Here is a 21,947-nt window from a genome sequence, read left to right as displayed (position 1 = left end):
ACTTGATAGAAAAACACTGATCTGACCGTAATAGACCAACTGAACACCAATTCAAACACAGAATAAACACCCCATGGCAAAAACAACAAAAACATGAAAAAAAAACACAGTCAACATGTAGAGCAAGTCTGTGAGTTTGGAAAACACACCTTGCATATGAAGGTCCAGTGAGCGAAGGTAAAGAAAGGAACAACTCCTGCAACACAAACCCTTCCGCAATTCATATTGAACACTTTTGATTGAAGAGAGTATACAGTGCGGTGGTTGCTACTCCTCGCCATCCTTATTTATAGTATTTTGATTTATATGCACTGAAATAGCTCTTAGTTTGGCTTCTGATGTTTTGTCTTCTAAAAAATGTGTATGTACTGGTACTTTCTACAGATGGAAATGAAGATGAACTCAAAATAGGGACAAATAGTCCTGACATACACCAATCCTTAGCAACTGCTTTGGATTGGCCAAATGCGTAAATTCGATGCACTGTGTGTTATATTCTTGGCATTCGCACTTTGCATATGATGGTCCAGTGAGCGAAGGTAAAGAAAGGAACAACTCCTGCAACACAAACCCTTCCGCAATCCATATTGAACACTTTTGATTGAAGAGAGTATACAGTGCGGTGGTTGCTACTCCTCGCCATCCTTATTTATAGTATTTTGATTTATATGCACTGAAATAGCTTTTAGTTCGGCTTCTGATGTTTTGTCTTCTAAAAAATGTGTATATACTGGTACTTTCTACAGATGGAAATGAAGATGAACTCAAAATAGGGACAAATAGTCCTGACATGCACCAATCCGTAGCAACTGCTTTGGATTGGCCAAATGCGTAAATTCGATGCACTGTGTGTTATATTCTTGGCATTCGACTTTACAAAATTTAAGAATTGCTGTAAGATTTTTCCATTATGGACACTATTCTAGAGTTCCAGCATTTTTCTTACTCTGTCTCAAAAATTGATGATTTCTACAAACTAGATTTCTTGCCTGGCATATTTTCATTTCACCTGACATCTCTGACTTCCTATCTGTGGTGATCACTGTCTCACGGCCACCCACTTGGTAAAGATAATAACTAGGAGGTCATTGACTTAGTGATAATGTATTCATTGTCTCTAATGATGACTTCTATGATGCCCTCACACTGCAATGCCCTCTTCTAGGTTGGAACATCCTTGCTAACTTGCTTGACTTTTCAAGTAATCCTTCACCTGTTGAAGCCAGATATTTTCCGAAACATGTGTCACAGAGTCTCATGGGCATAACACTTGACACAATATCCATCTTGAGCACCAGATTTTTTGTGATTTTCATGTCTTACCTATTCATTTCCTTTGACATAGTTTCAGATCCTCTTATTAATCACTCACTGCAAGTTTTGAATGGTGCAGGTTTTGTGGACTTTTCTAAATAAAATGCATTACATTTGAATTCATCACTTTTCTTCCTGTTTTATCATGTTTATGTATTCCTGGTACACTGGTGTCGATTGGTCACTAAAAAGAGCACAACAGGATTCTATTCTACAATACGGACCGTTGTCTTTCTCAATCGCTCCGATTCCATAATGGCAACAGTGCCGAGCAACAAGGGTACTTAACTGTGCAATCAATTCAAGAAAGTAGTTTCAACTCAGTGTCCACTTTCTGCAGAGACACTGGCAGTGGGGCTATTTCGGGTGCTCTTACAGCAGGCTTCATTCTCATAAGACTATATTTTCTACTGCTAGTATTCTTGCAGAGGAAGGTGCTGTTCAGTAACATGTGAGTGCAGTGCAGCTCTATAAAAGGATGATCTAAAATCCAGGGACACTACCCAACCAAGAGGACTTCCTGTAACATTCCACGACAGAGACAATCCCTTAAGAGAAACTTTTTCACTGCAGAGATTCTCACTGAGGAAAATGATTCTCAGTGCCATGTCACTGCAAGGAGGCTAGCTTAGGAGGATTCTCTTCACAGTTGAGATGGCACCTGAGGAAGACACTTTTCAGCAATTGGTGGCTACATGGGAGCTCACTTAAGAGTAACATCTTAAATGCTGGGGCCCTCATAAGGAATTGAATTAGCAGTATCTGTTTCTCTGCTGCTATACTCCCTGAGAAACAAAATATTAAGTGACATGTCACAGTTGCAAGGCAGCTCTATGAAGACAGGACAAGATTCACGTGTCTTTACTGCATAGTCTCGCGGTAATATATCAGTATTGACAAGGTGAATGAAATGAGTGTGATGATTTTCATTGATGAGACCTTTTAATCATCTTTATGGTAATATATGTTGAAATTCGTTCATATTTAATTAAGATCAAAATTAAAAATAATTGACGACCCAGGAGGGACTTGAACCCACAATCCCCAGCTTCGGAGGCTGATGCCTTATCCATTAGGCCACAGGGCCACTTGATAGAAAAGCACTGATCTGACCGTAATAGACCAACTGAACACCAATTCAAACACAGAATAAACACCCCATGGCAAAAACAACAAAAACATGAAAAAAAAACACAGTCAACATGTAGAGCAAGTCTGTGAGTTTGGAAAACACACCTTGCATATGAAGGTCCAGTGAGCGAAGGTAAAGAAAGGAACAACTCCTGCAACACAAACCCTTCCGCAATTCATATTGAACACTTTTGATTGAAGAGAGTATACAGTGCGGTGGTTGCTACTCCTCGCCATCCTTATTTATAGTATTTTGATTTATATGCACTGGAATAGCTCTTAGTTTGGCTTCTGATGTTTTGTCTTCTAAAAAATGTGTATGTACTGGTACTTTCTACAGATGGAAATGAAGATGAACTCAAAATAGGGACAAATAGTCCTGACATACACCAATCCTTAGCAACTGCTTTGGATTGGCCAAATGCGTAAATTCGATGCACTGTGTGTTATATTCTTGGCATTCGCACTTTGCATATGATGGTCCAGTGAGCGAAGGTAAAGAAAGGAACAACTCCTGCAACACAAACCCTTCCGCAATTCATATTGAACACTTTTGATTGAAGAGAGTATACAGTGCGGTGGTTGCTACTCCTCGCCATCCTTATTTATAGTATTTTGATTTATATGCACTGAAATAGCTTTTAGTTCGGCTTCTGATGTTTTGTCTTCTAAAAAATGTGTATATACTGGTACTTTCTACAGATGGAAATGAAGATGAACTCAAAATAGGGACAAATAGTCCTGACATGCACCAATCCTTAGCAACTGCTTTGGATTGGCCAAATGCGTAAATTCGATGCACTGTGTGTTATATTCTTGGCATTCGCACTTTACAAAATTTAAGAATTGCTGTAAGATTTTTCCATTATGGACACTATTCTAGAGTTCCAGCATTTTTCTTACTCTGTCTCAAAAATTGATGATTTCTACAAACTAGATTTCTTGCCTGGCATATTTTCATTTCACCTGACATCTCTGACTTCCTATCTGTGGTGATCACTGTCTCACGGCCACCCACTTGGTAAAGATAATAACTAGGAGGTCATTGACTTAGTGATAATGTATTCATTGTCTCTAATGATGACTTCTATGATGCCCTCACACTGCAATGCCCTCTTCTAGGTTGGAACATCCTTGCTAATTTGCTTGACTTTTCAAGTAATCATTCACCTGTTGAAGCCAGATATTTTCCGAAACATGTGTCACAGAGTCTCATGGGCATGACACTTGACACAATATCCATCTTGAGCACCAGATTTTTTGTGATTTTCATGTCTTACCTATTCATTTCCTTTGACATAGTTTCAGATCCTCTTATTAATCACTCACTGCAAGTTTTGAATGGTGCAGGTTTTGTGGACTTTTCTAAATAAAATGCATTACATTTGAATTCATCACTTTTCTTCCTGTTTTATCATGTTTATGTATTCCTGGTACACTGGTGTCGATTGGTCACTAAAAAGAGCACAACAGGATTCTATTCTACAGTACGGATCGTTGTCTTTCTTAATTGCTCCGATTCCATAATGGCAACAGTGCCGAGCAACAAGGGTACTTAACTGTGCAATCAATTCAAGAAAGTAGTTTCAACTCAGTGTCCACTTTCTGCAGAGACACTGGCAATAGGGCTATTTCGGGTGCTCTTACAGCAGGCTTCATTCTCATAAGACTATATTTTCTACTGCTAGTATTCTTGCAGAGGAAGGTGCTGTTCAGTAACATGTGAGTGCAGTGCAGCTCTATAAAAGGATGATCTACAATCCAGGGACACTACCCAACCAAGAGGACTTCCTGTAACATTCCACGACAGAGACAATCCCTTAAGAGAAACTTTTTCACTGCAGAGATTCTCACTGAGGAAAATGATTCTCAGTGACATGTCGCTGCAAGGAGGCTAGCTTAGGAGGATTCTCTTCACAGTTGAGATGGCACCTGAGGAAGACACTTTTCAGCAATTGGTGGCTACATGGAAGCTCACTTAAGAGTAACATCTTAAATGCTGGGGCCCTCATAAGGAATTGAATTAGCAGTATCTGTTTCTCTGCTGCTATACTCCCTGAGAAACAAAATATTAAGTGACATGTCACAGTTGCAAGGCAGCTCTATGAAGACAGGACAAGATTCACGTGTCTTTCCTGCATAGTCTCGCGGTAATATATCAGTATTGACAAGGTGAATGAAATGAGTGTGATGATTTTCATTGATGAGACCTTTTAATCATCTTTATGTTAATATATGTTGAAATTCGTTCATATTTAATTAAGACCAAAATTAAAAATAATTGACGACCCAGGTGGGACTTGAACCCACAATCCCCAGCTTCGGAGGCTGATGCCTTATCCATTAGGCCACAGGGCCACTTGATAGAAAAGCACTGATCTGACCATAATAGACCAACTGAACACCAATTCACACACAGAATAAACACCCCATGGCAAAAACAACAAAAACATGAAAAAAAACACAGTCAACATGTAGAGCAAGTCTGTGAGTTTGGAAAACACACTTTGCATATGATGGTCCAGTGAGCGAAGGTAAAGAAAGGAACAACTCCCGCAACACAAACCCTTCCGCAATTCATATTGAACACTTTTGATTGAAGAGAGTATACAGTGCGGTGGTTGCTACTCCTCGCCATCCTTATTTATAGTATTTTGATTTATATGCACTGAAATAGCTTATAGTTTGGCTTCTGATGTTTTGTCTTCTAAAAAATGTGTATGTACTGGTACTTTCTACAGATGGAAATGAAGATGAACTCAAAATAGGGACAAATAGTCCTGACATACACCAATCCTTAGCAACTGCTTTGGATTGGCCAAATGCGTAAATTCGATGCACTGTGTGTTATATTCTTGGCATTCGCACTTTACAAAATTTAAGAATTGCTGTAAGATTTTTCCATTATGGACACTATTCTAGAGTTCCAGCATTTTTCTTACTCTGTCTCAAAAATTGATGATTTCTACAAACTAGATTTCTTGCCTGGCATATTTTCATTTCACCTGACATCTCTGACTTCCTATCTGTGGTGATCACTGTCTCAAGGCCACCCACTTGGTAGAGATAATAACTAGGAGGTCATTGACTTAGTGATAATGTATTCATTGTCTCTAATGATGACTTCTATGATGCCCTCACACTGCAATGCCCTCTTCTAGGTTGGAACATCCTTGCTAACTTGCTTGACTTTTCAAGTAATCCTTCACCTGTTGAAGCCAGATATTTTCCGAAACATGTGTCACAGAGTCTCATGGGCATGACACTTGACACAATATCCATCTTGAGCACCAGATTTTTTGTGATTTTCATGTCTTACCTATTCATTTCCTTTGACATAGTTTCAGATCCTCTTATTAATCACTCACTGCAAGTTTTGAATGGTGCAGGTTTTGTGGACTTTTCTAAATAAAATGCATTACATTTGAATTCATCACGTTTCTTCCTGTTTTATCATGTTTATGTATTCCTGGTACACTGGTGTCGATTGGTCACTAAAAAGAGCACAACAGGATTATATTCTACAGTACGGACCGTTGTCTTTCTCAATTGCTCCGATTCCATAATGGCAACAGTGCCGAGCAACAAGGGTACTTAACTGTGCAATCAATTCAAGAAAGTAGTTTCAACTCAGTGTCCACTTTCTGCAGAGACACTGGCAGTGGGGCTATTTCGGGTGCTCTTACAGCAGGCTTCATTCTCATAAGACTATATTTTTTACTGCTAGTATTCTTGCAGAGGAAGGTGCTGTTCAGTAACATATGAGTGCAGTGCAGCTCTATAAAAGGATGATCTACAATCCAGGGACACTACCCAACCAAGAGGACTTCCTGTAACATTCCACGACAGAGACAATCCCTTAAGAGAAACTTTTTCACTGCAGAGATTCTCACTGAGGAAAATGATTCTCACTGACATGTCACTGCAAGGAGGCTAGCTTAGGAGGATTCTCTTCACAGTTGAGATGGCACCTGAGGAAGACACTTTTCAGCAATTGGTGGCTACATGGGAGCTCACTTAAGAGTAACATCTTAAATGCTGGGGCCCTCATAAGGAATTGAATTAGCAGTATCTGTTTCTCTGCTGCTATACTCCCTGAGAAACAAAATATTAAGTGACATGTCACAGTTGCAAGGCAGCTCTATGAAGACAGGACAAGATTCACGTGTCTTTACTGCATAGTCTCACGGTAATATATCAGTATTGACAAGGTGAATGAAATGAGTGTGATGATTTTCATTGATGAGACCTTTTAATCATCTTTATGTTAATATATGTTGAAATTCGTTCATATTTAATTAAGATCAAAATTAAAAATAATTGACGACCCAGGAGGGACTTGAACCCACAATCCCCAGCTTCGGAGGCTGATGCCTTATCCATTAGGCCACAGGGCCACTTGATAGAAAAGCACTGATCTGACCGTAATAGACCAACTGAACACCAATTCAAACACAGAATAAACACCCCATGGCAAAAACAACAAAAACATGAAAAAAAAACACAGTCAACATGTAGAGCAAGTCTGTGAGTTTGGAAAACACACCTTGCATATGAAGGTCCAGTGAGCGAAGGTAAAGAAAGGAACAACTCCTGCAACACAAACCCTTCCGCAATTCATATTGAACACTTTTGATTGAAGAGAGTATACAGTGCGGTGGTTGCTACTCCTCGCCATCCTTATTTATAGTATTTTGATTTATATGCACTGAAATAGCTCTTAGTTTGGCTTCTGATGTTTTGTCTTCTAAAAAATGTGTATGTACTGGTACTTTCTACAGATGGAAATGAAGATGAACTCAAAATAGGGACAAATAGTCCTGACATACACCAATCCTTAGCAACTGCTTTGGATTGGCCAAATGCGTAAATTCGATGCACTGTGTGTTATATTCTTGGCATTCGCACTTTGCATATGATGGTCCAGTGAGCGAAGGTAAAGAAAGGAACAACTCCTGCAACACAAACCCTTCCGCAATCCATATTGAACACTTTTGATTGAAGAGAGTATACAGTGCGGTGGTTGCTACTCCTCGCCATCCTTATTTATAGTATTTTGATTTATATGCACTGAAATAGCTTTTAGTTCGGCTTCTGATGTTTTGTCTTCTAAAAAATGTGTATATACTGGTACTTTCTACAGATGGAAATGAAGATGAACTCAAAATAGGGACAAATAGTCCTGACATGCACCAATCCGTAGCAACTGCTTTGGATTGGCCAAATGCGTAAATTCGATGCACTGTGTGTTATATTCTTGGCATTCGACTTTACAAAATTTAAGAATTGCTGTAAGATTTTTCCATTATGGACACTATTCTAGAGTTCCAGCATTTTTCTTACTCTGTCTCAAAAATTGATGATTTCTACAAACTAGATTTCTTGCCTGGCATATTTTCATTTCACCTGACATCTCTGACTTCCTATCTGTGGTGATCACTGTCTCACGGCCACCCACTTGGTAAAGATAATAACTAGGAGGTCATTGACTTAGTGATAATGTATTCATTGTCTCTAATGATGACTTCTATGATGCCCTCACACTGCAATGCCCTCTTCTAGGTTGGAACATCCTTGCTAACTTGCTTGACTTTTCAAGTAATCCTTCACCTGTTGAAGCCAGATATTTTCCGAAACATGTGTCACAGAGTCTCATGGGCATAACACTTGACACAATATCCATCTTGAGCACCAGATTTTTTGTGATTTTCATGTCTTACCTATTCATTTCCTTTGACATAGTTTCAGATCCTCTTATTAATCACTCACTGCAAGTTTTGAATGGTGCAGGTTTTGTGGACTTTTCTAAATAAAATGCATTACATTTGAATTCATCACTTTTCTTCCTGTTTTATCATGTTTATGTATTCCTGGTACACTGGTGTCGATTGGTCACTAAAAAGAGCACAACAGGATTCTATTCTACAATACGGACCGTTGTCTTTCTCAATCGCTCCGATTCCATAATGGCAACAGTGCCGAGCAACAAGGGTACTTAACTGTGCAATCAATTCAAGAAAGTAGTTTCAACTCAGTGTCCACTTTCTGCAGAGACACTGGCAGTGGGGCTATTTCGGGTGCTCTTACAGCAGGCTTCATTCTCATAAGACTATATTTTCTACTGCTAGTATTCTTGCAGAGGAAGGTGCTGTTCAGTAACATGTGAGTGCAGTGCAGCTCTATAAAAGGATGATCTACAATCCAGGGACACTACCCAACCAAGAGGACTTCCTGTAACATTCCACGACAGAGACAATCCCTTAAGAGAAACTTTTTCACTGCAGAGATTCTCACTGAGGAAAATGATTCTCAGTGCCATGTCACTGCAAGGAGGCTATCTTAGGAGGATTCTCTTCACAGTTGAGATGGCACCTGAGGAAGACACTTTTCAGCAATTGGTGGCTACATGGGAGCTCACTTAAGAGTAACATCTTAAATGCTGGGGCCCTCATAAGGAATTGAATTAGCAGTATCTGTTTCTCTGCTGCTATACTCCCTGAGAAACAAAATATTAAGTGACATGTCACAGTTGCAAGGCAGCTCTCTGAAGACAGGACAAGATTCACGTGTCTTTACTGCATAGTCTCGCGGTAATATATCAGTATTGACAAGGTGAATGAAATGAGTGTGATGATTTTCATTGATGAGACCTTTTAATCATCTTTATGTTAATATATGTTGAAATTCGTTCATATTTAATTAAGACCAAAATTAAAAATAATTGACGACCCAGGTGGGACTTGAACCCACAATCCCCAGCTTCGGAGGCTGATGCCTTATCCATTAGGCCACAGGGCCACTTGATAGAAAAGCACTGATCTGACCATAATAGACCAACTGAACACCAATTCACACACAGAATAAACACCCCATGGCAAAAACAACAAAAACATGAAAAAAAACACAGTCAACATGTAGAGCAAGTCTGTGAGTTTGGAAAACACACTTTGCATATGATGGTCCAGTGAGCGAAGGTAAAGAAAGGAACAACTCCCGCAACACAAACCCTTCCGCAATTCATATTGAACACTTTTGATTGAAGAGAGTATACAGTGCGGTGGTTGCTACTCCTCGCCATCCTTATTTATAGTATTTTGATTTATATGCACTGAAATAGCTTATAGTTTGGCTTCTGATGTTTTGTCTTCTAAAAAATGTGTATGTACTGGTACTTTCTACAGATGGAAATGAAGATGAACTCAAAATAGGGACAAATAGTCCTGACATACACCAATCCTTAGCAACTGCTTTGGATTGGCCAAATGCGTAAATTCGATGCACTGTGTGTTATATTCTTGGCATTCGCACTTTACAAAATTTAAGAATTGCTGTAAGATTTTTCCATTATGGACACTATTCTAGAGTTCCAGCATTTTTCTTACTCTGTCTCAAAAATTGATGATTTCTACAAACTAGATTTCTTGCCTGGCATATTTTCATTTCACCTGACATCTCTGACTTCCTATCTGTGGTGATCACTGTCTCAAGGCCACCCACTTGGTAGAGATAATAACTAGGAGGTCATTGACTTAGTGATAATGTATTCATTGTCTCTAATGATGACTTCTATGATGCCCTCACACTGCAATGCCCTCTTCTAGGTTGGAACATCCTTGCTAACTTGCTTGACTTTTCAAGTAATCCTTCACCTGTTGAAGCCAGATATTTTCCGAAACATGTGTCACAGAGTCTCATGGGCATGACACTTGACACAATATCCATCTTGAGCACCAGATTTTTTGTGATTTTCATGTCTTACCTATTCATTTCCTTTGACATAGTTTCAGATCCTCTTATTAATCACTCACTGCAAGTTTTGAATGGTGCAGGTTTTGTGGACTTTTCTAAATAAAATGCATTACATTTGAATTCATCACTTTTCTTCCTGTTTTATCATGTTTATGTATTCCTGGTACACTGGTGTCGATTGGTCACTAAAAAGAGCACAACAGGATTATATTCTACAGTACGGACCGTTGTCTTTCTCAATTGCTCCGATTCCATAATGGCAACAGTGCCGAGCAACAAGGGTACTTAACTGTGCAATCAATTCAAGAAAGTAGTTTCAACTCAGTGTCCACTTTCTGCAGAGACACTGGCAGTGGGGCTATTTCGGGTGCTCTTACAGCAGGCTTCATTCTCATAAGACTATATTTTTTACTGCTAGTATTCTTGCAGAGGAAGGTGCTGTTCAGTAACATATGAGTGCAGTGCAGCTCTATAAAAGGATGATCTACAATCCAGGGACACTACCCAACCAAGAGGACTTCCTGTAACATTCCACGACAGAGACAATCCCTTAAGAGAAACTTTTTCACTGCAGAGATTCTCACTGAGGAAAATGATTCTCACTGACATGTCACTGCAAGGAGGCTAGCTTAGGAGGATTCTCTTCACAGTTGAGATGGCACCTGAGGAAGACACTTTTCAGCAATTGGTGGCTACATGGGAGCTCACTTAAGAGTAACATCTTAAATGCTGGGGCCCTCATAAGGAATTGAATTAGCAGTATCTGTTTCTCTGCTGCTATACTCCCTGAGAAACAAAATATTAAGTGACATGTCACAGTTGCAAGGCAGCTCTATGAAGACAGGACAAGATTCACGTGTCTTTACTGCATAGTCTCGCGGTAATATATCAGTATTGACAAGGTGAATGAAATGAGTGTGATGATTTTCATTGATGAGACCTTTTAATCATCTTTATGTTAATATATGTTGAAATTCGTTCATATTTAATTAAGATCAAAATTAAAAATAATTGACGACCCAGGAGGGACTTGAACCCACAATCCCCAGCTTCGGAGGCTGATGCCTTATCCATTAGGCCACAGGGCCACTTGATAGAAAAGCACTGATCTGACCGTAATAGACCAACTGAACACCAATTCAAACACAGAATAAACACCCCATGGCAAAAACAACAAAAACATGAAAAAAAAACACAGTCAACATGTAGAGCAAGTCTGTGAGTTTGGAAAACACACCTTGCATATGAAGGTCCAGTGAGCGAAGGTAAAGAAAGGAACAACTCCTGCAACACAAACCCTTCCGCAATTCATATTGAACACTTTTGATTGAAGAGAGTATACAGTGCGGTGGTTGCTACTCCTCGCCATCCTTATTTATAGTATTTTGATTTATATGCACTGAAATAGCTCTTAGTTTGGCTTCTGATGTTTTGTCTTCTAAAAAATGTGTATGTACTGGTACTTTCTACAGATGGAAATGAAGATGAACTCAAAATAGGGACAAATAGTCCTGACATACACCAATCCTTAGCAACTGCTTTGGATTGGCCAAATGCGTAAATTCGATGCACTGTGTGTTATATTCTTGGCATTCGCACTTTGCATATGATGGTCCAGTGAGCGAAGGTAAAGAAAGGAACAACTCCTGCAACACAAACCCTTCCGCAATCCATATTGAACACTTTTGATTGAAGAGAGTATACAGTGCGGTGGTTGCTACTCCTCGCCATCCTTATTTATAGTATTTTGATTTATATGCACTGAAATAGCTTTTAGTTTGGCTTCTGATGTTTTGTCTTCTAAAAAATGTGTATATACTGGTACTTTCTACAGATGGAAATGAAGATGAACTCAAAATAGGGACAAATAGTCCTGACATGCACCAATCCGTAGCAACTGCTTTGGATTGGCCAAATGCGTAAATTCGATGCACTGTGTGTTATATTCTTGGCATTCGACTTTACAAAATTTAAGAATTGCTGTAAGATTTTTCCATTATGGACACTATTCTAGAGTTCCAGCATTTTTCTTACTCTGTCTCAAAAATTGATGATTTCTACAAACTAGATTTCTTGCCTGGCATATTTTCATTTCACCTGACATCTCTGACTTCCTATCTGTGGTGATCACTGTCTCACGGCCACCCACTTGGTAAAGATAATAACTAGGAGGTCATTGACTTAGTGATAATGTATTCATTGTCTCTAATGATGACTTCTATGATGCCCTCACACTGCAATGCCCTCTTCTAGGTTGGAACATCCTTGCTAACTTGCTTGACTTTTCAAGTAATCCTTCACCTGTTGAAGCCAGATATTTTCCGAAACATGTGTCACAGAGTCTCATGGGCATGACACTTGACACAATATCCATCTTGAGCACCAGATTTTTTGTGATTTTCATGTCTTACCTATTCATTTCCTTTGACATAGTTTCAGATCCTCTTATTAATCACTCACTGCAAGTTTTAAATGGTGCAGGTTTTGTGGACTTTTCTAAATAAAATGCATTACATTTGAATTCATCACTTTTCTTCCTGTTTTATCATGTTTATGTATTCCTGGTACACTGGTGTCGATTGGTCACTAAAAAGAGCACAACATGATTATATTCTACAGTACGGACCGTTGTCTTTCTCAATTGCTCCGATTCCATAATGGCAACAGTGCCGAGCAACAAGGGTACTTAACTGTGCAATCAATTCAAGAAAGTAGTTTCAACTCAGTGTCCACTTTCTGCAGAGACACTGGCAATAGGGCTATTTCGGGTGCTCTTACAGCAGGCTTCATTCTCATAAGACTATATTTTCTACTGCTAGTATTCTTGCAGAGGAAGGTGCTGTTCAGTAACATGTGAGTGCAGTGCAGCTCTATAAAAGGATGATCTACAATCCAGGGACACTACCCAACCAAGAGGACTTCCTGTAACATTCCACTACAGAGACAATCCCTTAAGAGAAACTTTTTCACTGCAGAGATTCTCACTGAGGAAAATGATTGTCAGTGACATGTCACTGCAAGGAGGCTAGCTTAGGAGGATTCTCTTCACAGTTGAGATGGCATCTGAGGAAGACACTTTTCAGCAATTGGTGGCTACTTGGGAGCTCACTTAAGAGTAACATCTTAAATGCTGGGGCCCTCATAAGGAATTGAGTGAGCAGTATATGTTTCTCTGCTGCTATACTCCCTGAGAAGCAAAATATTAAGTGATATGTCACAGTTGCAAGGCAGCTCTATGAAGACAGGACAAGATTCACGTGTCTTTACTGCATAGTGTCGCGGTAATACATCAGTATTGACAAGGTTAATGAAATGAGTGTGATGATTTTCATTGATGAGACCTTTTAATCATCTTTATGTTAATATATGTTGAAATTCGTTCATATTTAATTAAGATCAAAATTAAAAATAATTGACGACCCAGGTGGGACTTGAACCCACAATCCCCAGCTTCGGAGGCTGATGCCTTATCCATTAGGCCACAGGGCCACTTGTTGGAAAAGCACTGATCTGACCATAATAGACCAACTGAACACCAATTCACACACAGAATAAACACCCCATGGCAAAAACAACAAAAACATGAAAAAAAAACACAGTCAACATGTAGAGCAAGTCTGTGAGTTTGGAAAACACACCTTGCATATGAAGGTCCAGTGAGCGAAGATAAAGAAAGAAACAACTCCTGCAACACAAACCCTTCCGCAATTCATATTGAACACTTTTGATTGAAGAGAGTATACAGTGCGGTGGTTGCTACTCCTCGCCATCCTTATTTATAGTATTTTGATTTATATGCACTGAAATAGCTTTTAGTTCGGCTTCTGATGTTTTGTCTTCTAAAAAATGTGTATGTACTGGTACTTTCTACAGATGGAAATGAAGATTAACTCAAAATAGGGACAAATAGTCCTGACATGCACCAATCCTTAGCAACTGCTTTGGATTGGCCAAATGCGTAAATTCGATGCACTGTGTGTTATATTCTTGGCATTCGCACTTTACAAAATTTAAGAATTGCTGTAAGATTTTTCCATTATGGACACTATTCTAGAGTTCCAGCATTTTTCTTACTCTGTCTCAAAAATTGATGATTTCTACAAACTAGATTTCTTGCCTGGCATATTTTCATTTCACCTGACATCTCTGACTTCCTATCTGTGGTGATCACTGTCGAACGGCCACCCACTTGGTAAAGATAATAACTAGGAGGTCATTGACTTAGTGATAATGTATTCATTGTCTCTAATGATGATTTCTATGATGTCCTCACACTGCAATGCCCTCTTCTAGGTTGGAACATCCTTGCTAACTTGCTTGACTTTTCAAGTAATCCTTCACCTGTTGAAGCCAGATATTTTCCAAAACATGTGTCACAGAGTCTCATGGGCATGACACTTGACACAATATCCATCTTGAGCACAGATTTTTTGTGATTTTCATGTCTTACCTATTCATTTCCTTTGACATAGTTTCAGATCCTCTTATTAATCACTCACTGCAAGTTTTGAATGGTGCAGGTTTTGTGGACTTTTCTAAATAAAATGCATTACATTTGAATTCATCACTTTTCTTCCTGTTTTATCATGTTTATGTATTCCTGGTACACTGGTGTCGATTAGTCACTAAAAAGAGCACAACAGGATTCTATTCTACAGTACGGACCGTTGTCTTTCTCAATCGCTCCGATTCCATAATGGCAACAGTGCCGAGCAACAAGGGTACTTAACTGTGCAATCAATTCAAGAAAGTAGTTTCAACTCAGTGTCCACTTTCTGCAGAGACACTGGCAATAGGGCTATTTCGGGTGCTCTTACAGCAGGCTTCATTCTCATAAGACTATATTTTCTACTGCTAGTATTCTTGCAGAGGAAGGTGCTGTTCAGTAACATGTGAGTGCAGTGCAGCTCTATAAAAGCATGATCTACAATCCAGGGACACTACCCAACCAAGAGGACTTCCTGTAACATTCCACTACAGAGACAATCCCTTAAGAGAAACTTTTTCACTGCAGAGATTCTCACTGAGGAAAATGATTCTCAGTGACATGTCACTGCAAGGAGGCTAGCTTAGGAGGATTCTCTTCACAGTTGAGATGGCACCTGAGGAAGACACTTTTCAGCAATTGGTGGCTACATGGGAGCTCACTTAAGAGTAACATCTTAAATGCTGGGGCCCTCATAAGGAATTGAATTAGCAGTATCTGTTTCGCTGCTGCTATACTCCCTGAGAAACAAAATATTAAGTGACATGTCACAGTTGCAAGGCAGCTCTATGAAGACAGGACAAGATTCACTTGTCTTTACTGCATAGTCTCGCGGTAATATATCAGTATTGACAAGGTGAATGAAATGAGTGTGATGATTTTCATTGATGAGACCTTTTAATCATCTTTATGTTAATATATGTTGAAATTCGTTCATATTTAATTAAGATCAAAATTAAAAATAATTGACGACCCAGGTGGGACGTGAACCCACAATCCCCAGCTTCGGAGGCTGATGCCTTATCCATTAGGCCACAGGGCCACTTGATAGAAAAGCACTGATCTGACCATAATAGACCAACTGAACACCAATTCAAACACAGAATAAACACCCCATGGCAAAAACAACAAAAACATGAAAAAAACACAGTCAACATGTAAAGCAAGTCTGTGAGTTTGGAAAACACACCTTGCATATGATGGTCCAGTGAGCGAAGGTAAAGAAAGGAACAACTCCTGCAACACAAACCCTTCCGCAATTCATATTGAACACTTTTGATTGAAGAGAGTATACAGTGCGGTGGTTGCTACTCCTCGCCATCCTTATTTATAGTATTTTGATTTATATGCACTGAAATAGCTTTTAGTTCGGCTTCTGATGTTTTGTCTTCTAAAAAATGTGTATATACTGGTACTTTCTACAGATGGAAATGAAGATGAACTCAAAATAGGGACAAATAGTCCTGACATGCACCAATCCTTAGCAACTGCTTTGGATTGGCCAAATGCGTAAATTCGATGCACTGTGTGTTATATTCTTGGCATTCGCACTTTACAAAATTTAAGAATTGCTGTAAGATTTTTCCATTATGGACACTATTCTAGAGTTCCAGCATTTTTCCTATTCTGTCTCAAAAATTGATGATTTCTACAAACTAGATTTCTTGCCTGGCATATTTTCATTTCACCTGACATCTCTGACTTCCTATCTGTGGTGATCACTGTCTCACGGCCACCCACTTGGTAAAGATAATAACTAGGAGGTCATTGACTTAGTGATAATGTATTCATTGTCTCTAATGATGACTTCTATGATGCCCTCACACTGCAATGCCCCCTTCTAGGTTGGAACATCCTTGCTAATTTGCTTGACTTTTCAAGTAATCATTCACCTATTGAAGCCAGATATTTTCCGAAACATGTGTCACAGAGTCTCATGGGCATGACACTTGACACAATATCCATCTTGAGCACCAGATTTTTTGTGATTTTCATGTCTTACCTATTCATTTCCTTTGACATAGTTTCAGATCCTCTTATTAATCACTCACTGCAAGTTTTGAATGGTGCAGGTTTTGTGGACTTTTCTAAATAAAATGCATTACATTTGAATTCATCACTTTTCTTCCTGTTTTATCATGTTTATGTATTCCTGGTACACTGGTGTCGATTGGTCACTAAAAAGAGCACAACAGGATTCTATTCTACAGTACGGACCGTTGTCTTTCTCAATCGCTCCGATTCCATAATGGCAACAGTGCCGAGCAACAAGGGTACTTAACTGTGCAATCAATTCAAGAAAGTAGTTTCAACTCAGTGTCCACTTTCTGCAGAGACACTGGCAATAGGGCTATTTCGGGTGCTCTTACAGCAGGCTTCATTCTCATAAGACTATATTTTCTACTGCTAGTATTCTTGCAGAGGAAGGTGCTGTTCAGTAACATGTGAGTGCAGTGCAGCTCTATAAAAGGATGATCTAAAATCCAGGGACACTACCCAACCAAGAGGACTTCCTGTAACATTCCACTACAGAGACAATCCCTTAAGAGAAACTTTTTCACTGCAGAGATTCTCACTGAGGAAAATGATTCTCAGTGACATGTCACTGCAAGGAGGCTAGCTTAGGAGGATTATCTTCACAGTTGAGATGGCATCTGAGGAAGACACTTTTCAGCAATTGGTGGCTACTTGGGAGCTCACTTAAGAGTAACATCTTAAATGCTGGGGCCCTCATAAGGAATTGAGTGAGCAGTATATGTTTCTCTGCTGCTATACTCCCTGAGAAGCAAAATATTAAGTGATATGTCACAGTTGCAAGGCAGCTCTATGAAGACAGGACAAGATTCACGTGTCTTTACTGCATAGTGTCGCGGTAATACATCAGTATTGACAAGGTGAATGAAATGAGTGTGATGATTTTCATTGATGAGACCTTTTAATCATCTTTATGTTAATATATGTTGAAATTCGTTCATATTTAATTAAGATCAAAATTAAAAATAATTGACGACCCAGGTGGGACTTGAACCCACAATCCCCAGCTTCGGAGGCTGATGCCTTATCCATTAGGCCACAGGGCCACTTGTTGGAAAACCACTGATCTGACCATAATAGACCAACTGAACACCAATTCACACACAGAATAAACACCCCATGGCAAAAACAACAAAAACATGAAAAAAAAACACAGTCAACATGTAGAGCAAGTCTGTGAGTTTGGAAAACACACCTTGCATATGAAGGTCCAGTGAGCGAAGATAAAGAAAGAAACAACTCCTGCAACACAAACCCTTCCGCAATTCATATTGAACACTTTTGATTGAAGAGAGTATACAGTGCGGTGGTTGCTACTCCTCGCCATCCTTATTTATAGTATTTTGATTTATATGCACTGAAATAGCTTTTAGTTTGGCTTCTGATGTTTTGTCTTCTAAAAAATGTGTATGTACTGGTACTTTCTACAGATGGAAATGAAGATGAACTGAAAATAGGGACAAATAGTCCTGACATGCACCAATCCTTAGCAACTGCTTTGGATTGGCCAAATGCGTAAATTCGATGCACTGTGTGTTATATTCTTGGCATTCGCACTTTACAAAATTTAAGAATTGCTGTAAGATTTTTCCATTATGGACACTATTCTAGAGTTCCAGCATTTTTCTTACTCTGTCTCAAAAATTGATGATTTCTACAAACTAGATTTCTTGCCTGGCATATTTTCATTTCACCTGACATCTCTGACTTCCTATCTGTGGTGATCACTGTCTCACGGCCACCCACTTGGTAAAGATAATAACTAGGAGGTCATTGACTTAGTGATAATGTATTCATTGTCTCTAATGATGACTTCTATGATGCCCTCACACTGCAATGCCCTCTTCTAGGTTGGAACATCCTTGCTAATTTGCTTGACTTTTCAAGTAATCCTTCACCTGTTGAAGCCAGATATTGTCCGAAACATGTGTCACAGAGTCTCATGGGCATGACACTTGACACAATATCCATCTTGAGCACCAGATTTTTTGTGATTTTCATGTCTTACCTATTCATTTCCTTTGACATAGTTTCAGATCCTCTTATTAATCACTCACTGCAAGTTTTGAATGGTGCATTTTTTGTGGACTTTTCTAAATAAAATGCATTACATTTGAATTCATCACTTTTCTTCCTGTTTTATCATGTTTATGTATTCCTGGTACACTGGTGTCGATTGGTCACTAAAAAGAGCACAACAGGATTCTATTCTACAGTACGGACCGTTGTCTTTCTCAATTGCTCCGATTCCATAATGGCAACAGTGCCGAGCAACAAGTGTACTTAACTGTGCAATCAATTCAAGAAAGTAGTTTCAACTCAGTGTCCACTTTCTGCAGAGACACTGGCAGTAGGGCTTTTTCGGGTGCTCTTACAGCGGGCTTCATTCTCATAAGACTATATTTTCTACTACTAGTATTCTTGCAGAGGAAGGTGCTGTTCAGTAACATGTGAGTGCAGTGCAGCTCTATAAAAGGATGATCTACAATCCAGGGACACTACCCAACCAAGAGGACTTCCTGTAACATTCCACGACAGAGACAATCCCTTAAGAGAAACTTTTTCACTGCAGAGATTCTCACTGAGGAAAATGATTCTCAGTGCCATGTCACTGCAAGGAGGCTAGCTTAGGAGGATTCTCTTCACAGTTGAGATGGCACCTGAGGAAGACACTTTTCAGCAATTGGTGGCTACAGGGGAGCTCACTTAAGAGCAACATCTTAAATGCTGGGGCCCTCATAAGGAATTGAATGAGCAGTATCTGTTTCTCTGCTGCTATACTCCCTGAGAAGCAAAATATTAAGTGATATGTCACAGTTGCAAGGCAGCTCTATGAAGACAGGACAAGATTCACGTGTCTTTACTGCATAGTGTCGCGGTAATACATCAGTATTGACAAGGTGAATGAAATGAGTGTGATGATTTTCATTGATGAGACCTTTTAATCATCTTTATGTTAATATATGTTGAAATTCGTTCATATTTAATTAAGATCAAAATTAAAAATAATTGACGACCCAGGTGGGACTTGAACCCACAATCCCCAGCTTCGGAGGCTGATGCCTTATCCATTAGGCCACAGGGCCACTTGATGGAAAAGCACTGATCTGACCATAATAGTCCAGCTGAACACCAATTCACACACAGAATAAACACCCCATGGCAAAAACAACAAAAACATGAAAAAAACACAGTCAACATGTAAAGCAAGTCTGTGAGTTTGGAAAACACACCTTGCATATGATGGTCCAGTGAGCGAAGGTAAAGAAAGGAACAACTCCTGCAACACAAACCCTTCCGCAATTCATATTGAACACTTTTGATTGAAGAGAGTATACAGTGCGGTGGTTGCTACTCCTCGCCATCCTTATTTATAGTATTTTGATTTATATGCACTGAAATAGCTCTTAGTTTGGCTTCTGATGTTTTGTCTTCTAAAAAATGTGTATGTACTGGTACTTTCTACAGATGGAAATGAAGATGAACTCAAAATAGGGACAAATAGTCCTGACATGCACCAATCCTTAGCAACTGCTTTGGATTGGCCAAATGCGTAAATTCGATGCACTGTGTGTTATATTCTTGGCATTCGCACTTTACAAAATTTAAGAATTGCTGTAAGATTTTTCCATTATGGACACTATTCTAGAGTTCCAGCATTTTTCTTACTCTTTCTCAAAAATTGATGATTTCTACAAACTAGATTTCTTGCCTGGCATATTTTCATTTCACCTGACATCTCTGACTTCCTATCTGTGGTGATCACTGTCTCACGGCCACCCACTTGGTAAAGATAATAACTAGGAGGTCATTGACTTAGTGATAATGTATTCATTGTCTCTAATGATGACTTCTATGATGCCCTCACACTGCAATGCCCTCTTCTAGGTTGGAACATCCTTGCTAACTTGCTTGACTTTTCAAGTAATCCTTCACCTGTTGAAGCCAGATATTTTCCAAAACATGTGTCACAGAGTCTCATGGGCATGACACTTGACACAATATCCATCTTGAGCACCAGATTTTTTGTGATTTTCATGTCTTACCTATTCATTTCCTTTGACATAGTTTCAGATCCTCTTATTAATCACTCACTGCAAGTTTTGAATGGTGCAGGTTTTGTGGACTTTTCTAAATAAAATGCATTACATTTGAATTCATCACTTTTCTTCCTGTTTTATCATGTTTATGTATTCCTGGTACACTGGTGTCGATTGGTCACTAAAAAGAGCACAACAGGATTCTATTCTACAGTACGGACCGTTGTCTTTCTCAATCGCTCCGATTCCATAATGGCAACAGTGCCGAGCAACAAGGGTACTTAACTGTGCAATCAATTCAAGAAAGTAGTTTCAACTCAGTGTCCACTTTCTGCAGAGACACTGGCAATAGGGCTATTTCGGGTGCTCTTACAGCAGGCTTCATTCTCATAAGACTATATTTTCTACTGCTAGTATTCTTGCAGAGGAAGGTGCTGTTCAGTAACATGTGAGTGCAGTGCAGCTCTATAAAAGGATGATCTACAATCCAGGGACACTACCCAACCAAGAGGACTTCCTGTAACATTCCACTACAGAGACAATCCCTTAAGAGAAACTTTTTCACTGCAGAGATTCTCACTGAGGAAAATGATTCTCAGTGACATGTCACTGCAAGGAGGCTAGCTTAGGAGGATTCTCTTCACAGTTGAGATGGCACCTGAGGAAGACACTTTTCAGCAATTGGTGGCTACATGGGAGCTCACTTAAGAGTAACATCTTAAATGCTGGGGCCCTCATAAGGAATTGAATTAGCAGTATCTGTTTCGCTGCTGCTATACTCCCTGAGAAACAAAATATTAAGTGACATGTCACAGTTGCAAGGCAGCTCTATGAAGACAGGACAAGATTCACGTGTCTTTACTGCATAGTCTCGCGGTAATATATCAGTATTGACAAGGTGAATGAAATGAGTGTGATGATTTTCATTGATGAGACCTTTTAATCATCTTTATGTTAATATATGTTGAAATTCGTTCATATTTAATTAAGATCAAAATTAAAAATAATTGGCGACCCAGGTGGGACTTGAACCCACAATCCCCAGCTTCGGAGGCTGATGCCTTATCCATTAGGCCACAGGGCCACTTGATAGAAAAGCACTGATCTGACCATAATAGACCAACTGAACACCAATTCAAACACAGAATAAACACCCCATGGCAAAAACAACAAAAACATGAAAAAAACACAGT

The 21,947-nt window shown here is 39.3% G+C and overlaps 10 non-coding genes across 10 annotated transcripts; all 10 read right to left on the bottom strand.

The window, feature by feature from the left end:
* Window positions 1–2,328: 2,328 nt before the first annotated feature.
* Window positions 2,329–2,401, bottom strand: TRNAR-CCG (transfer RNA arginine (anticodon CCG)). The gene has a single exon. It is a non-coding gene; the product is annotated as a tRNA-Arg (tRNA).
* Window positions 2,402–4,730: 2,329 nt separating this feature from the next.
* TRNAR-CCG (transfer RNA arginine (anticodon CCG)) lies at window positions 4,731–4,803 on the bottom strand. The gene has a single exon. It is a non-coding gene; the product is annotated as a tRNA-Arg (tRNA).
* A 1,966-nt stretch (window positions 4,804–6,769) lies between these two features.
* On the bottom strand, window positions 6,770–6,842 carry TRNAR-CCG (transfer RNA arginine (anticodon CCG)). The gene has a single exon. It is a non-coding gene; the product is annotated as a tRNA-Arg (tRNA).
* Window positions 6,843–9,170: 2,328 nt separating this feature from the next.
* On the bottom strand, window positions 9,171–9,243 carry TRNAR-CCG (transfer RNA arginine (anticodon CCG)). Its single transcript has one exon. It is a non-coding gene; the product is annotated as a tRNA-Arg (tRNA).
* A 1,966-nt stretch (window positions 9,244–11,209) lies between these two features.
* On the bottom strand, window positions 11,210–11,282 carry TRNAR-CCG (transfer RNA arginine (anticodon CCG)). The gene has a single exon. It is a non-coding gene; the product is annotated as a tRNA-Arg (tRNA).
* Window positions 11,283–13,610: 2,328 nt separating this feature from the next.
* Window positions 13,611–13,683, bottom strand: TRNAR-CCG (transfer RNA arginine (anticodon CCG)). The gene has a single exon. It is a non-coding gene; the product is annotated as a tRNA-Arg (tRNA).
* A 1,966-nt stretch (window positions 13,684–15,649) lies between these two features.
* TRNAR-CCG (transfer RNA arginine (anticodon CCG)) lies at window positions 15,650–15,722 on the bottom strand. The gene has a single exon. It is a non-coding gene; the product is annotated as a tRNA-Arg (tRNA).
* Window positions 15,723–17,687: 1,965 nt separating this feature from the next.
* On the bottom strand, window positions 17,688–17,760 carry TRNAR-CCG (transfer RNA arginine (anticodon CCG)). The gene has a single exon. It is a non-coding gene; the product is annotated as a tRNA-Arg (tRNA).
* Window positions 17,761–19,727: 1,967 nt separating this feature from the next.
* On the bottom strand, window positions 19,728–19,800 carry TRNAR-CCG (transfer RNA arginine (anticodon CCG)). The gene has a single exon. It is a non-coding gene; the product is annotated as a tRNA-Arg (tRNA).
* A 1,965-nt stretch (window positions 19,801–21,765) lies between these two features.
* Window positions 21,766–21,838, bottom strand: TRNAR-CCG (transfer RNA arginine (anticodon CCG)). Its single transcript has one exon. It is a non-coding gene; the product is annotated as a tRNA-Arg (tRNA).
* Between the last annotated feature and the right edge of the window lie 109 nt (window positions 21,839–21,947).

This window comes from Ambystoma mexicanum, chromosome 3q (genome assembly GCF_040938575.1).
Source record: "Ambystoma mexicanum isolate Mex_15411 chromosome 3q, UKY_AmexF1_1, whole genome shotgun sequence".
Taxonomy (NCBI): Eukaryota; Metazoa; Chordata; class Amphibia; order Caudata; family Ambystomatidae; genus Ambystoma; species Ambystoma mexicanum.
Note: the sequence above shows the minus strand (reverse complement) of the source record. Positions and strands in the feature narration are given on the sequence as shown.